Source organism: Thalassophryne amazonica, chromosome 5 (genome assembly GCF_902500255.1).
Source record: "Thalassophryne amazonica chromosome 5, fThaAma1.1, whole genome shotgun sequence".
NCBI lineage: Eukaryota > Metazoa > Chordata > Actinopteri > Batrachoidiformes > Batrachoididae > Thalassophryne > Thalassophryne amazonica.
This window is the reverse complement of record NC_047107.1, coordinates 23167883-23185088: the sequence shown is the minus strand read 5'-3', so window position 1 is coordinate 23185088 and position 17206 is coordinate 23167883.

Below are 17206 nucleotides of genomic sequence, written 5' to 3'. Positions count from 1 at the left end.
GATTAATTTCCCCAGTATGTATGCACATATAAATGTGTTTACAAAGTGCAACATGCAACTTTTTATTTTTCATTTTTTAAGATATTTAGATACAACCCCTGGCAAAAATTATGGAATCACCGGCCTCGGATGATGTTCATTCAGTTGTTTAATTTTGTAGAAAAAAGCAGATCATGGACATGACACAAAACTAAAGTCATTTCAAATGGCAACTTTCTGGCTTTAAGAAACACTATAAGAAATCAGGAAAAAAAAATTGTGGCAGTCAGTAACGGTTACTTTTTTAGACCAAGCAAAGGGAAAAAAAACATGGAATCACTCAATTCTGAGGAAAAAATTATGGAATCATGAAAAACAAAAGAACGCTCCAACACATCACTAGTATTTTGTTGCACCACCTCTGGCTTTTATAACAGCTTGCAGTCTCTGAGGCATGGACTTAATGAGTGACAAACAGTACTCTTCATCAATCTGGCTCCAACTTTCTCTGATTGCTGTTGCCAGATCAGCTTTGCAGGTTGGAGCCTTGTCATGGACCATTTTCTTCAACTTCCACCAAAGATTTTCAATTGGATTAAGATCCGGACTATTTGCAGGCCATGACATTGACCCTATGTGTCTTTTTGCAAGGAATGTTTTCACAGTTTTTGCTCTATGGCAAGATGCATTATCATCTTGAAAAATGATTTCATCATCCCCAAACATCCTTTCAATTGATGGGATAAGAAAATGTCCAAAATATCAACGTAAACTTGTGCATTTATTGATGATGTAATGACAGCCATCTCCCCAGTGCCTTTACCTGACATGCAGCCCCATATCATCAATGACTGTGGAAATTTACATGTTCTCTTCAGGCAGTCATCTTTATAAATCTCATTGGAACGGCACCAAACAAAAGTTCCAGCATCATCATCTTGCCCAATGCATATTCGAGATTCATCACTGAATATGACTTTCATCCAGTCATCCACAGTCCACGATTGCTTTTCCTTAGCCCATTGTAACCTTGTTTTTTTCTGTTTAGGTGCTAATGATGGCTTTCTGTATGTAAATCCCATTTCCTTTAGGCGGTTTCTTACAGTTCGGTCACAGACGTTGACTCCAGTTTCCTCCCATTCGTTCCTCATTTGTTTTGTTGTGCATTTTTGATTTTTGAGACATATTGCTTTAAGTTTTCTGTCTTGACGCTTTGATGTCTTCCTTGGTCTACCAGTATGTTTGCCTTTAACAACCTTCCCATGTTGTTTGTATTTGGTCCAGAGTTTAGACACAGCTGACTGTGAACAACCAACATCTTTTGCAACATTGTGTGATGATTTACCCTCTTTTAAGAGTTTGATAATCCTCTCCTTTGTTTCAATTGACATCTCTCGTGTTAGAGCCATGATTCATGTCAGTCCACTTGGTGCAACAGCTCTCCAAGGTGTGATCACTCCTTTTTAGATGCAGACTAACGAGCAGATATGATTTGATGCAGGTGTTAGTTTTGGGGATGAAAATTTACAGGGTGATTCCATAATTTTTTCCTCAGAATTGAGTGAGTCCATATTTTTTTCCCTCTGCTTGGTCTAAAAAAGTAACCGTTACTGACTGCCACAATCTTTTTTCCTGATTTCTTAAGTGTTTCTTAAAGCCAGAAAGTTGCCATTTGAAATGACTTTAGTTTTGTGTCATGTCTGTGATCTTCTTTTTTTCTACAAAATTAAACAACTGAATGAACATCCTCCGAGGCCGGGGATTCCATAATTTTTGCCAGGGGTTGTATACCTTAGTATACACTAGTAGTTCTACCTTAGAATTGGAACGTATTATAGAAGACCTACCTGGCTGAATTTTCATACCATAGGGGAGCTTGCAACACAATGAATAAATTTATTCAGCACACACAGTTCAAAACAACAACAAACAAAACTTCAACGAAAAAGAAAATCTATTAACAATGCATCTGTGTGCTTGAAAGGGTATAGGCAGAAGCAAAGCTTTTTAATGCCTACCCCTTTAACCAAAAATAAAATTATCTAGTCTGAAAGGAGCGGGGGGCGGGGGGGGGGGGGGGGGGACAACTATTCCCCCTCCCAGTTTCAACCACTTCAGTCTCTTCAATTTAAAGGACACAGTCTGAATGACACCAAACAAATTTACATTAACAATTTGGCAACACACAAAACTCAACCTTCTTCAGCAGATACATATCTTGAAAAGCTCGTCTTCATATGGATTTTTAAACTGATTGATATTTTGACATCATTTGAGTTCATTCGTCATATATATATATATATATATATATATATATATATATATATATATATATACGAGGTCTATTAGAAAAGTATCCGACCTTATTATTTTTTTCAAAAACCATATGGATTTGAATCACGTGTGATTACCTCAGACATGCTTGAACCCTCGTGGGCATGCAAGAGCTTTTTCACGCCTGTCAGTTACGTCATTCGCCTGTGGGCAGTCTTTGAGTGAGGAGTCGTCCACCCTCTCGTCGATTTTTTTCATTGTTTAGGAATGGCTCAGAGCCTGCTGATCAAAATTTTTTCAAAACTGTAAGGCACAACTGAGTGGACACCATTCGATAAATTCAGCTGGTTTTCGGTAAAAATTTTAACGGCTGATGAGAGATTTTGGTCTGTAGTGTTGCTTTAAGGATGGCCCACGGCGCCTGATGGCGATCTGCGCTTCGAGGCGGCAGCGTCTCGCCGTTTCAAGTTGAAAACTTTCACATTTCAGGCTCTGTTGACCCAGGAAGTCATCAGAGAACAGAGAACTTTCAGAAGAAGTCGGCATGAGGAGTTTATTCGGACATTCCATTGTTAACGGACATTTTGTAATGACAGAACGTGCGGGCAGAGTCGCATGTCGGGCCGGACCCGACCGTGGGGGGTCGCCACAGGAAAAACACCTCCGTTGGAAACCTTAACGGGCAAGTTGGAACATGCCCAAGCTGTTAAACAATTTCTCAGTTACTCACTTGTTGAAAGCCATCAAAAGCCGCCTGAATTTTACAAATGGTTTTCAGCACGGAGGTGTTTTTCCTGTCGCGGCGCACACAGATTTGCCGAGTCATCACGGAAACGACTCGGCGAATTTGCGCGCACGTCTTTCATTAAAAAATGTCCTTAAACAGTGGAATGTCTGCATAAAGTCCTCATGGCGGCCTCTTCTGAATCTTCTCTGTTCTCTCACGACGTCCTGGGTGAATTAAGTCTTAAATTAAGATGTTTTCAGGTCAAAATAGGCCGACGACGGTGCCTGGAAGCGCTGCGCGACGTCCCACTCTGTGGGAAGTCCTTACACCGACAGAAACACCCCATAAACTCTCATCAGCCGTTAAACTTTTCACCGAAAACCAGCTTAATTTCTCGAATAGTGTCCACTTGGATATTCCTCACAGGTCCAGAAAAAATTTTGATAAAGCAACGCGCGCTGTCTCGAGCAGCGTGTGAAACAAAGGAATTCAGCCGAGAGGGCGGGACCACATCTCACTCAAGGCCTGCCCACAGGGAAATGACGTCACCGACACGCGTGAAAAAACTCACGCATGCGCACGAGGGTTCAAGCATGATGGTGTAATTGCACGTCATTCAAATCCATATAGTTAAAAAAAAATAAAAGGGTCGGTTTATTATCTAAGAGACCTCGTATATGCAATACAGAAAACACAATTATAGCTTTCAATCACTCAAACAACTTTATTAATTCCACAAGGGGCAATTAAGTTTGAGCAGCCCGTAAAAAACCACAATAACATATAACAGCATATAAGAACAATAAAACTAATAAAAACTAATAAAAATAGATAAAAACAGACTTTAAGAGGAGTTAAAATGGGTATCCAGAATAAATAAATAAATAACAGGCCAGACCTATGGAACATTTAAAAGTCGAATCACTGAAGTGATAAATGACTTTAAAAAACGGTTGGTTCTACAAACTGGTGAAGCATAACAACGTCCTGAAGGCAACAGAGAAAACTCCCCTAAAAGAACATGACCTGACAACGACAAGATGCTTCCAGCCTTCCGGAGGATCTGTTGATTACAGACAGAGTTTAAATCTCTTTGTTTATACTCCGATAATCTTTGAACAGATTTTAACAATATTGTTCAGACTGTTTCTATCTTTCACAGAGAGGCTGTGAAACCAGCAGATAAATGAAAAGCACGGAAGACTCTCAATAAAAGACTGATAAAAACTACAAAGGATGACAGGCCTGACAGAAAGGGAATCCATTTTACGGAGAAGATAAATTCTCTGCTGTCTTCGCTTCACAGTGGCGTCCGTGTTTACATCAATCTTCAGCTTGTCATCAAAAGCAGTACCCAAATACTTATAGGATGATGTGACAGGTTCCACTTTTTGATTGTGTATAATACACTCCTTGGTCACATCCTTGTTACATCTGAAATCAATGATCATTTCTTTAGTTTTGGACACATTTAAATCCAAAATGTTATCACACCAACAAATGAAATCTGATAAAGCAGCTCCATGGTCTGATTCTGTACCGTGGATAAGTGACAGCAGTACAGTGTCATCAGAGAATTTGACCAGATAGCTGCCGTCCTGAGAACTCCTGCAGCTGTCTGTATACCTAATAAAAAAAGGAGGGGCGAAAGAATGCACCCTTGTGGTGAGGCTGTGGACAACACGACAGCGTCCAAGAGGCAGCCATTTACAGAGACCCTCTGCTCTCGGTCAGATAAAAAAATTCAAAATCCATAAAAGAAGCTGGTAAGGCAGGTGGAAATCATTTATGGTTGAGACTTTCACCTGACACAAGGTGAAAGTCACAGAGGTGCTGATCCTAGTTTACCATGCATTTATGGTTGAGACAAAGATCCTGGACCTGGCAATCAGAAGTACATCTCCACATGGTGAAACTATATTAATTTGTACAAACATTCACTTGTCTCAGCAGTGACATTCATGTGTCTGGGTCCTCAGCATTTCAGAATAAGAAACGCCTGGAAGAGCTTATGTTCAAGGGCGCAATTTAGAACTAGAAATTGGGGGGGGCAAAGTGCAAGGCCCACAGGGCCGAAGCCCATAGGCCGGCGGTCTGGGGGCCGCTTTAGGCCCCCGAAGCCAACGGTTTCTAGATGAGCTCAGATGCATTCTGAGCATCCAGAACAGTAATTTTAATGTTTTGAGAAGACCATAAAGTGGACACTATTTAACTTATACAATTTGAAACTGTGGATATAAGTACTTTATTCTGAGAATAGCCAGCACTGATTTTATTAACATCCTGGTGTAAATAAGGTATCACCACATGTGTAGAACTCAAAAAGAATGATAGGTTGAGTTCGCGTCCCGACGCAGCTGACGCGGTGCGGCGGCACAGGAAAAACACCTCCGTGTTGATAACCATTTGTAAAATCCAGGCGGCTTTTGATGGCTTTCAGTGGAGTGAGTATATGAGAAATTGTTTAACAGCTGGACATGTTCCAACTTGTCCTTAAGGCTTCCAACGGAGGTGTTTTTCCTGTGGCGGAGCGTCGCGGCGGCTGCGAGCCGACGCTGCAATCCGCCCGCACGTCTCTCATTAAAAAAATCTCCTTTAACAGTGGAATATCCGGATAAAATGCTGAAACCGACTTCTTCTGAAACTTCTCTGTTCTCTCACGACGTCCTGGATCAATAGAGCCTGAAATGTGGAGGTTTTAAGCTTGAAACAGGCTGACGACGGCGCCTGAGAGCGCTGCACGACGTCTCGCACCGTGGGAAGTCCTTAAAGCGACAGTATCACCTCAAAATCTCTCATCAGCTGTTAAAATTTTTACCGAAAACCAGCTTAATTTTTTGAAGCATGTCCACTTCGATGTGTCTCACAGGTTTAGAAAAAATTTTGATCAAACAAAGCGCCAGTCTCTCAGCAACTTCTCAGACAAAGGAATTCCGACGAGGGGTTGGACGACTCCTCCCACAAGGAGTGCTCACAGGTGAATGACGTCACTGACAGGCGTGGAAAAACTCACGCATGCACACGAGGGTTCAAGCATGTCTGACGTAAAAACATATGAATGAAATCCATATAGTTTTTGAAAAAAATAAAAAGGACCTATACTTTATGGACAGCCCTCGTAAGTTTTGGATAAATTACTTATCATGAATTTAATTTTCAAAGTGGCGCTAATGACAACACTCATACTGAACATAATTTCGCTTGCATAGACTGATTTTGGAGATCAAGCAATAATTGCAGATGGGCTTTCTGAGGTCCCAGATAGCTTTTCTGATTTCCTTTTCTAACTTTCAGAATTTAGTAAATTAGCATATGGTCCATTGATACTTATGTGTAGACACTAGTCCCTAGAGGCAAGTATTTCTGGTTTCAAATCTGGGCAGATGCAGTCCCAGAAAATTCAAAATGTGACAAACAAGAAACAGGTGTTGTAAACAAGTCAATGCTGCTAAAAATACAAACTTGCAGAAACAAAGATACTATTCTGACATGGTTTTGCACATAAGACTGATATGGTTTGGATATAAGACTGGCATAGCATGTTTCAAGTACACACATATATGTCAGAAGGTGGGGGGGACATACCATATTCTGTCCCCCCTGGTTGAAAAGGTGGGGGGGACATGTCCCCCCTATCCCCCACCAAATTGCACCCATGCTTATGTTGTCATGAGGTCACTGGACTGAGGTGCTTGGTGATGCTGATATCGTTGTAGGAGAACGAAGGTCCAAGTGTTTAGGGTCCTGCTGCTTCATGTCTTACTGTGTGGTTGGATGCTGACCTAAAGTGACAACTGGATGTATTTGGTTCTAAGTCTCTTTAAGGATCCTTGGGTACCACTGTAATGACTTTGTGTCAAATGCATGGTTATTTAGGGAAATTAATATGAAGAAGACCACTTGCATTGGGATGAAGCATCAACTATGTCATTCTGGCCATGTGGCACATTTTTGTAAGATCCAGTGCACATGTGCTTAAGGGAATGTAATATATGCAGTTTATTGCTACAGTTGACCACAAACCTTTCCTGAAAATGCATAGAATACTGAAATAGTTTGTATTATTGAAGAGAAGTATTTTTTTAAAAATAAGATTACGTGACATGGCTAGTTAATATATGTCTCCTGAATGTTGTGTGTTTATTTTAGCTCCCCATGAAGTCAACAGTCTAAAATGGTTTTGTGCCTGGGATTCATTGTGAATTTTTGTGCCAAAATGCACCAGTGTTGTACTCAACAAATGTTAGTCACTCAGATTAGTCAAGAAAACGTGCCAAAGATGTGGGTAAATCCAATTATTCCAAAATGCTATTGTACCAGTGCCATTATGTTCTGTAATCACACCTACAAACCTCTTCAACACACTGTGTTGAGGTCAAAACACCGTCACCTCTTAGACCACATCCAAAATTACATTAGTTATCATGGTAAATGTCACTTAATCCATGAAGTATTGTAGAAAAAACTGGAGCTTTTCATGAATGACTCAGTTTTTTGTTGTTGTTGTTGAATCGCTCCTAAGGGGGACAGCACAATAGCTTATTGGTTAACACTGCTACCTACCAGCGAGAAGGTCCCAGATTTGCTTCCCACCTGGTCCTTTCTGTGTGAGGTGTGCATATTCTCCCCATGTTTGCATGGGTTCCCGCCGGGTGTTTCCTCCCACTTAGTTGAAATGAATGGTTAGTTGAAAAGGTGACTCTAAATTCACTGTAGGTGTGCATTGGAAGTGTGAATATGTTTGTCTATATGTGGCCCTGCGATAATCTGGCGTGGTGTCCAGGGTGTACCCTGTCTCCCACCAATGACAGCTGGGACAGACTCCATCCCTTTGTCCTTGACTGAAAGAAGCAGGTTTAGAAAATGAACAAATGCTCCCAAGGCAATTTTTAGGAGAAAACAAAGTAATATAATGCAGAATCAGAAAACTAGATGAGAAACAGAAAGGGTTTTAATAAGATCCATCTAAGAAAGATAACAGCTCATCACAATATAACATTATTTAAAAAATTGAAATATTATACTATTTTAATAATCCTATGAATACTACTATTTACTATATTATTATGTTTTAGTAGAACATATAACAGGCTGGAGACATGAATATAATCTTATACCATATGTTACATAATAGTACAGTAGTACAACCCAGATTCCAATGAAGTTGGGATGTTGTGTGAAATGTAAATAAAAACAGAATGCAATGATTTGCAAATCCTCTTCAACCTATATTCAATTGAATACACCACAAAGACAAGATATTTAATGTTCAAACTGATAGACTTTTTTGTTTTTGTGCAAATATTTGCTCATTTTGAAATGGATGCCTGCAACACATTTCAAAAAAGTTGGCACAGTGGCAACAAAAGACTGGGAAAGTTGATGAATGCTCAAAGAACACAGGTTAATTGGAAACAGGTGACTGTCGTGATTAGGTATAAAAGGAGCATCCCCAAAAGACTCAGCCATTCACAAGCAAAGATGGGGCAAGGATCACCACTTTGTGAACAACTGCGTGAAAAAACAGTCCAACAGTTCAAGAACAATGTTTCTCAATGTTCAGTTGCAAGGAATTTAGGGATTCCATCATCTACAGTCCACAATATAATCAGAAGATTCAGAGAATCTGGACAACTTTCTACACGTAAGCGGCAAGGCCAAAAACCAACACTGAATGGCCATGACCTTCAATCACTCAGGTGGCACTGCATTAAAAACTGACATCATTGTGTGAAGGATTTTACTGCGTGGGCTCAGGAACACTTCAGAAAACCATTGTCAGTTAACACAGTTCATTGCTACATCTACAAGTGCAAGTTAAAACTCTACTATGCAAAGTGTGAAAGCCAGACATCAACAACATCCAGAAACACTGCTGCCTTTTCTGGGCCCGAGCTCATTTGAAATGGACAGACGCAAAGTGGATAAGTGTGCTGTGGTCTGATGAGTCCACATTTCAAATTGTTTTTGGAAATCATGGACATTGTGTCCTCTGGACAAAAGACCATTGAGATTGTTAGCAGCACAAAGTTGAAAAGCCAGCATATGTGATGGTATGGGGGTGTGTTAGTGCCCATGGCATGGGCAACTTACACATCTGTGATGGCACCATCAATGCTGAAAGGTACATCCAGGTTTTCTAGCAACACATGCTGCCATCCAAGCAACATCTTTTTCAGGGACGTCCCTGCTTATTTCAGTAAGACAATGCCAAGCCACATTCTGCACGTGTTACAACAGTGTGGCTTCGTAGTAAAAGAGTGCGGGTACTAGACTGGCCTGCCTGCAGTCCAGACCTGTCGCCCATTGAAAATGTGTGGTGCAGTCTCCTCAGTTCCCAAATGCTTATTGAGTGTTGTTAGAAGGAAAGGTGATGTAACACAGTGGTAAACATACCACTGTCCCAGCTTTTTTGAAACATGTTGCAGGCATCCATTTCAAAATGAGCAAATATTTGCACAAAAAGAATAAATTTTATCAGTTTGAACATTAAATATCTTGTCTTTGTGGTGTATTCAATTGAATATAGGTTGAAGAGGATTTGCAAATCATTGTATTCTGTTTTTATTTACATTTTATACAATGTCCCAGCTTCACTGTACGAGGGCTGTCCATAAAGTATAGGTCCTTTTTATTTTTTTCAAAAACTATATGGATTTCATTCATATGTTTTTACGTCAGACATGCTTGAACCCTCGTGCGCATGCGTGAGTTTTTCCACGCCTGTCGGTGACGTCATTCGCCTGTGAGCACTCCTTGTGGGAGGAGTCGTCCAGCCCCTCGTCGGAATTCCTTTGTCTGAGAAGTTGCTGAGAGACTGGCACTTTGTTTGATCAAAATTTTTTCTAAACCTGTGAGACACATTGAAGTGGACACGGTTCGAAAAATTAAGCTGGTTTTCGGTGAAAATTTTAACGGCTGATGAGAGATTTTGAGGTGATACTGTCGCTTTAAGGACTTCCCATGGAGCGAGACGTCGTGCAGCGCTCCCAGGCGCCATCATCAACCTGTTTCAAGCTGAAAACCTCCACATTTCAGGCTCTATTGATCCAGGACGTCGTGAGAGAACAGAGAAGTTTCAGAAGAAGTCGGTTTCAGCATTTTATCCGGATATTCCACTGTTAAAGGAGATTTTTTTAAATGAAAGACGTGCGGACGGGTCCGCGCGTCGGGACGCAGCCGGCGCGGTGCGGCGGCACAGGAAAAACACCTCCGTGTTGATAACCATTTGTAAAATCCAGGCGGCTTTTGATGGCTTTCAGTGGAGTGAGTATATGAGAAATTGTTTAACAGCTGGACATGTTCCAACTTGTCCTTAAGGCTTCCAACGGAGGTGTTTTTCCTGTGGCGGAGCGTCGCCGTGGCTGCGAGCCGACGCTGCAATCCGCCGCTGCAATCTGCCCGCACGTCTTTCATTAGAAAAATCTCCTTTAACAGTGGAATATCCGGATAAAATGCTGAAACCGACTTCTTCTGAAACTTCTCTGTTCTCTCACGACGTCCTGGATCAATAGAGCCTGAAATGTGGAGGTTTTCAGTTTGAAACAGGCTGACGACGGTGCCTGGGAGCGCTGCACGACGTCTCGCTCTGTGGGAAGTCCTTAAAGCGACAGTATCACCTCAAAATCTCTCATCAGCCATTAACATTTTCACCGAAAACCAGCTTCATTTTTCGAACCGTGTCCACTTCGATGTGTCTCACAGGTTTAGTAAAAATTTTGATCAAACAAAGCGCCAGTCTCTCAGCAACTTCTCAGACAAAGGAATTCCGACGAGGGGCTGGACGACTCCTCCCACAAGGAGTGCTCACAGGCGAATAACGTCACCGACAGGCGTGGAAAAACTCACGCATGCGCACGAGGGTTGAAGCATGTCTGACGTAAAAACATATGAATGAAATCCATATAGTTTTTGAAAAAAATAAAAAGGACCTATACTTTATGGACAGCCCTCATAATTGGGGTTGTATTAATGCACATAATGTGGGTAATTAGGAACATGCCATGAGAAACACTTGGCATATAAATAACCAGACAGACAGGTTTGTGGGAGGGTTTTGGGGGGGGTTAGCTATAGTGTAACTATAGTTGTTATATTGTGTACCTTGACAATATGCCGGTACACGCCACTGAAGTCACCAGAGCCCTGTCAACATGTGGCATCATCACTGTTATCTGACGGGCTGAGCTGTGGATGAATCCTGCAAAGTGTCACAAACCGATGATGTCACAAACCGAACATGGAGCTCCTTTGCAGTGTAGCCAGTGCTCATGATGTAGCTCCTGCCTGAATCAGCTAAGGTGACTACCATCTGAGAGTGGCCATCCTGTGCTAATATTAACAAGCTATGAAGCTTCCTGGGCCTGGGGTCAGTCCACTGCTGCTTGATCCAGGACTTCAGCAGCATTGCTACCCCCCCCAACTTGACCTCAGCTTCAACCTTTCACAAATTTGACCTTACCTGGGCTGTTCCAGAACCCACCTCCATGTGTACCATGTTTGTTGGACATTGGAGAGAAAAGCAAAATTTGGACATTTGACCAGGATAACCTTGAGTTGTCCCAAAACAAGGCCAGTTCTGGATGCGACCTTCATTCACATAACAAAATTGGTGAAACTGACCTGGGAGACAAACAAACACTTCTCAAATTATAGTATGATGTTGGTGTATGGTTCTCTGTATTTTGATGGACTAATAGTGCAGAATTCTCAGATAGTAACATGGACCCCATAACTGCATAACCTCAGGTTCCTCACTGAAATCTTGTCCCTGTTATGACACTCGTCCCGCTCCGAACTGTTCAGCAAAGCAGTTTGCACTTTTTCTTCTCGCAGACCAAGTGTTGTATAGTAACAAAGTAAAAATACTTCACTACTGTACTTAAGTATGTTTTGGGAGACTTTGTACTTTACTTGAGTTTTTTTAATTCAGTTTACTTTCACTTTTCCTTAATTGCATACTTCTACTCCGATACATTTTCTATGCGCCATGCCATTACTCGTTACAAAAAAAAAGAAAACACACACACACACACACACACACACACACACAAAAAGTCCTATCCTAGTGACTGCAACAAAGTCAGGCCCATTTGTCATGAGGCATGTCCGGTAGGCTTTTTTGCAGTTGCGCACTTGGGGGGGTGTTTGTCAGGAAAATGATCATTTCTCTGCATTGATTACAGACCTGCAGCGGATCCGTAATCAACTTTTCTGCAACGCAGCTTTGCTTTGAACCTTGAACCAATCGAAGCAGTGATTCGCAAATCGAAGCAGTGCTTCGATCTACGATTCGTGGATTCATTGTTTTATTTCGCTTTATCCTAATTTTTCCCAGCTAAAACCCTGAAGTGCATATGTCTGTGAGTAATATTTAATATTTTTTATGTTAAACCGACCTGTTATGGTCTTCTGAAACAGTTGATATATGTATTTTATAACTTAAAAACGGGACCGATGCTAACACGTTAGCATGTCTATGGCGTTTTCAATGTTAAAGTTAGCATGAAACTGTTCGCATCAGCACGTTTGTGTTGATTTGTTTTCTGTATAATTAATGGCTCAGCGTTCATTGTTGTAAAAGAGTCAAGAGATTGTAATTTTTTAAATTTATTTTTCTTCATATATTAATAATAATAGCAACAACAATAATAATCTACATAATAGACAATAATAGTCAATAATAATAGACTAATAATGTTACAATACAATTTTAGAGAAAGAGACAAAAAGAACCTAATGAAACAAAAAACAGAAAAGCTAAAACCATGTAACAATGAAAATAAATAAATACATATAGAAATAAATAACTGTTTCCTGTGAACACCTAGTGAGTAGCCTACTCTCATTTAGGTTTTGAAACCTTGTTTCTGATGTGTGTTTGTGTGATGTGCACAATTTTCAGTATTTTGACTAATACTACCAGTCATTTACAAGCCTAGATAAACTTTGTAATATAAAAAAAATCAGTCCGTTTTTGATTATTAACATTTACTTGTACTTTTACTTTCAATATTTGAGTACATTTAGTTGTACATTACTTGTCATACTTAAGTACAATAAATACTAGATACTTTGACTTTTACTTGAGTAGCATTTCAATCGGTGACTTGAACTTCTGCCATAGTCATTTTTTTAATGGGTATCTGTACATCTACTTAAGTGTGATTTTCCGGTACTTTATACAACACTGCGCAGACCTGAGCGCAAAGTGCAACCGCACACCTCTGTAAAAAAAAACAAACAAGCAAACTCAAAACTCAGACAGACTTGGCTCCATTTGTAAGACGTGAGGCTGGGAGCTGGTTTTAGTTGGTGTCGTGCTTCTTTTCCACCTACCAAACTCCAAGCCGCTTACATGAGCGCAGCCAGTGTGCGGCAGTTTGTGGTTGCTCCATTATCCCAGGTTCCCCCCTCACTTCCCAAAAACTGTGTCCCAAAGTTCTTACTCCAGCAAAACACACAGACAAAAAATAAAAATAACCCAAATGTCGGTGGGGTTTTTGTTTTTGACAAAAACAGCAGCACTTTCAGGGGCGACCCAAGCCATAAAATTTGGCGATGCTGATGGGCCAAATATTTATTATGCAGTCCACAAGCAAGTCCATGTAGAATAAAGTTCACAATGCAGCTCGTTAGCTACATGAAAGTTTAGCTCAAATGTAGATATATTTCCTCACTTAGAAAAAATATTCATGCACTAATCTTCAGCTATTATTTTCAAGACACTGGCAAACTGCATCATGATTTGCTGGAGAACTGTAAGTGCATTGTGGGAAATGTGGTTTTATTAGGCCCTAGCCCACAGGGATTTTTTTTTTGTATTAGAGTGTAGTAGCTGAAGACATGAGGGAGGAGCGTGTCTTAAAGCAGTGAATCACAATGATTCATGTTTCTTGAAAAGTAGCTAATATCACATAACATGATGCTAACAGGTTAATGTTAGCGTCATACTTATTGTTGGCACCGTATTGTTCTGGCAATGCTAATGCGTGGTGCATGCAGGGATCACCTGGGGGAAAACAACAACAGTCTTCAATCAGTTTACTGTGGAACAACTTAAAGAGTTCTTAAGAGAACGCAATGTCCCTGTCCAGAATTGTACCAAAAGTGTTTTATCCGAGTGTGCCAAAGGAGTTTATAAACCGGGCTTGCCCTGTCAACAGTCCTTTGAAGAGTGCACAAAGGAATGCCAAACAGCCATCCACAGAAAGTTGCACCTAGACTATCTGAAGGTTGTATAAATTGAGCTAGGCAACAGAAAGAGAGAATTTCTACATTTCAACAATGCATCATGTGTTACTTTATTTTCTTGAAAACACACAAAAACTTTCACATACACAAAGACTTTATAAGGCTCGGCCCGGCTCCTTACGCCACAGGGGTCCTGACAATAAAACATCAAAGGACCGGGCTGGTTACACACACAACAAGGACAGACATTTGTCTGCTCCTGCCACCATGTGGCGAGTGGTCAGAATTCAAATGCACGTTATCCAGACAGCTTTGAGAACAATCGATCATACATTGCCCGGCAGGGGTCCTGCCAGGAAAGCAGATGTGCACATCTTGGTTTCTTAACATTTTAAAGCAGGGAACATTTACGTGTGAAACAGGTTTTAACATTAACAAGGTAAACTTCACAATGGAGCTAGCATGGGAAGCTAATGGGTATGTTAACTTTCTTACCAACATGAATTTGGTAAGGTGTTGCACCCCAGCAAGCACACAGACAACAGTGGTAAGGAAAAACTCCCTCTGGTGAAAATGAGGAAGAAACCTCAAGCAGACCAGACTCAGAGGGGTGACCCACTACTTAGACCATTCTAACAGTTACAAGGTTTTTACAAATTTTACAATAAGTTCTTTACAAACAGAAAAACAAACATAAAAAAAACAGAAGAACAATAAAAACAGAGCACTTAATTGAAATTAAAAAGCAGTCCATCTTGGGTCTTTAGGTGGTTGAATAAATAGGTCTTGAAAAGGTAGGGCTTCCTGGGGTCAGTCCGATGTCTGTTAAAGCTCTTGTCAATGCCTCGGAGAGATAGAAAAATAGCAGAATCAGTTGGCCGGAAATAACTGCACCTTTTGATCAATCTGGTCTTGCCACTGGTTTTGTAAGTTAGTAACAGAACCTTAAAATCAGACTTCACAGAGACATGAAGCCAATGAAGGGAGGCCAAAATCAGTGTAATGTAGAGCAATGTGGTCACCACATGATGATGCAATGTTTTTAAAGATAGATGTAAAAACTTGAGTTATTTCTGTCATCATATTGGGGTGATACATTCATCTAAAACAAACATGAGCTGACGTCCAGCTGCAAACACGTCTGCTGATTAAAGGTACACTTCATGATGGAGTTAGAATGGGACGCTAATGTGTATGTTAGCTAATCTAGGGGCAGCTTTTGGCATTCTTCACGTACTCTTCAAAGGACTGTTAACAGGGCAAGCCCAGTTCATAAACCCCTTTTGCATGCTCAGCTAAAACACTCTTGGTGCAATTCTGGATGGGGACATTGTGTTCTCTTTAGAATTGTTTGAGTTGTTCCACAGTGAACTGACTTCAGTCAGGAGTCGCCACTGCTGTTTGCCCTCAGGCAATTCCAGCGGGAAGGGTTCACTAGTCTGAAGGTTCACTAGTCTAAAGTTTCAGCAGTCTGAAGGTTCAGTAGTCTGTGTGTGTGTGTGTGTGTGTGTGTGTGTGTGTGTGTGTGTGTGTGTGTGTGTGTGTGTATTAACTACAAATTAAGCCAAACATTGCAATTCACAGAGTTACCCATGAAAAGGTTGGATAATTGCCATTTGAATCAAATGCCAAAGTATGGAATATTGTCTATGACATTTACATTGTACAGTGCATCTTTATAACCAGCAAAGTTAAAAACAAAGCGTGTTTGTGTTGTTTTTATTAAAGTAACATTCAGTCATCACAGATGAAAGATATCTTTTTAATTGAAATGAAAAGCACATGTAAGTATACAGCTAATAGTGCAGCCTACTAAAACTTGGCATCAAAATATATTCATTTATTGACCTGAACCTTCGGACTAGTGAACTTTCAGACTCACAGGATGTTCCTGAACCCAGCAGGCACCACACACTGACAGTGCCAGAATAAAATGATGCTAACCTTAATAAGGGCAATGATCCACTGAAGAAAAGCAAATGCATTGTGGGAAATGTGGTTTTAGGGCAACTAGCATGCAGGATTGTTTTATTAATTTTTTGTTTCAGACTGTGATTGGTGAAGACTTGAGGACGGGGAACACTTCACAGCAGTGATTCATGATGGTTCATGTTTCTTGAAAACTTGCTAGTGTCACATAACACAATGCTAACCGGCTAATGTTAGCATGAGCCGAGTGTCTCCTAACTAACTAACGTATGACAGACACACAGATTTTGGCCAATTATGGTGTAGATTATTATTATTATTGTTTGTAATTCTGGTGTAATGTAATGTAGTTGAAATATTATACGAGTGAAGCGACACAAAGCTCGCTCATGGTACACTGAGTCCCAAACAGGAAGTGAAAATTTTGAGTCCACAGTGAAACAGGAAATGTCAAATGTCAAACACTTCCTGGATTGACACTTCGTGGATTGACAGATGAGGTCTCATGGAATCTTGTGGGAATACAATAGCAAGTTCACACTGAAACAGGGAGTGCCAAAGTTTCAGTCTACAGTGAAACAGGACATGTAAAATGTCGAACACTTCCTGGATTGACAGACGAGATCTCATGGAATCTCATGGGAATACAATGGCAAGTTCACACTCAAACAGGAAGTGCAAAATTTTGAGTCCACAGTGAAACAGGAAATGTCAAATGTTGAACACTTCCTGGCATGGGTGGAGCTAGAGCCGAGGCCAGGGTTGCAGTTGACTCCCCTGAAATCTGATTGGACACAGATGATTGACATGTCATGGCACATGCAAAAAAAGAAAAAACAAAACAAAAAGAGTTGCATTTTGAAATCAGTAACACATATTGACTGCTAGGATCCTCCAGCACAGTAGTTGGTGCTGTGTACCACAAAAAGTTCTTCCACCTTAGTAGAAGAAGAAAAATGTTTGACTAAGATTTTAAACTGAAAATGTCATCTGAACCACAGACTCCAAATGACACCAAAGTTATATTCGTGAGTAAACGACTGTATTTTATGTCAGAAATTAGGTCCAGAAGCGGCATTTCTCCTTTATTTTGGGTTGCCATAT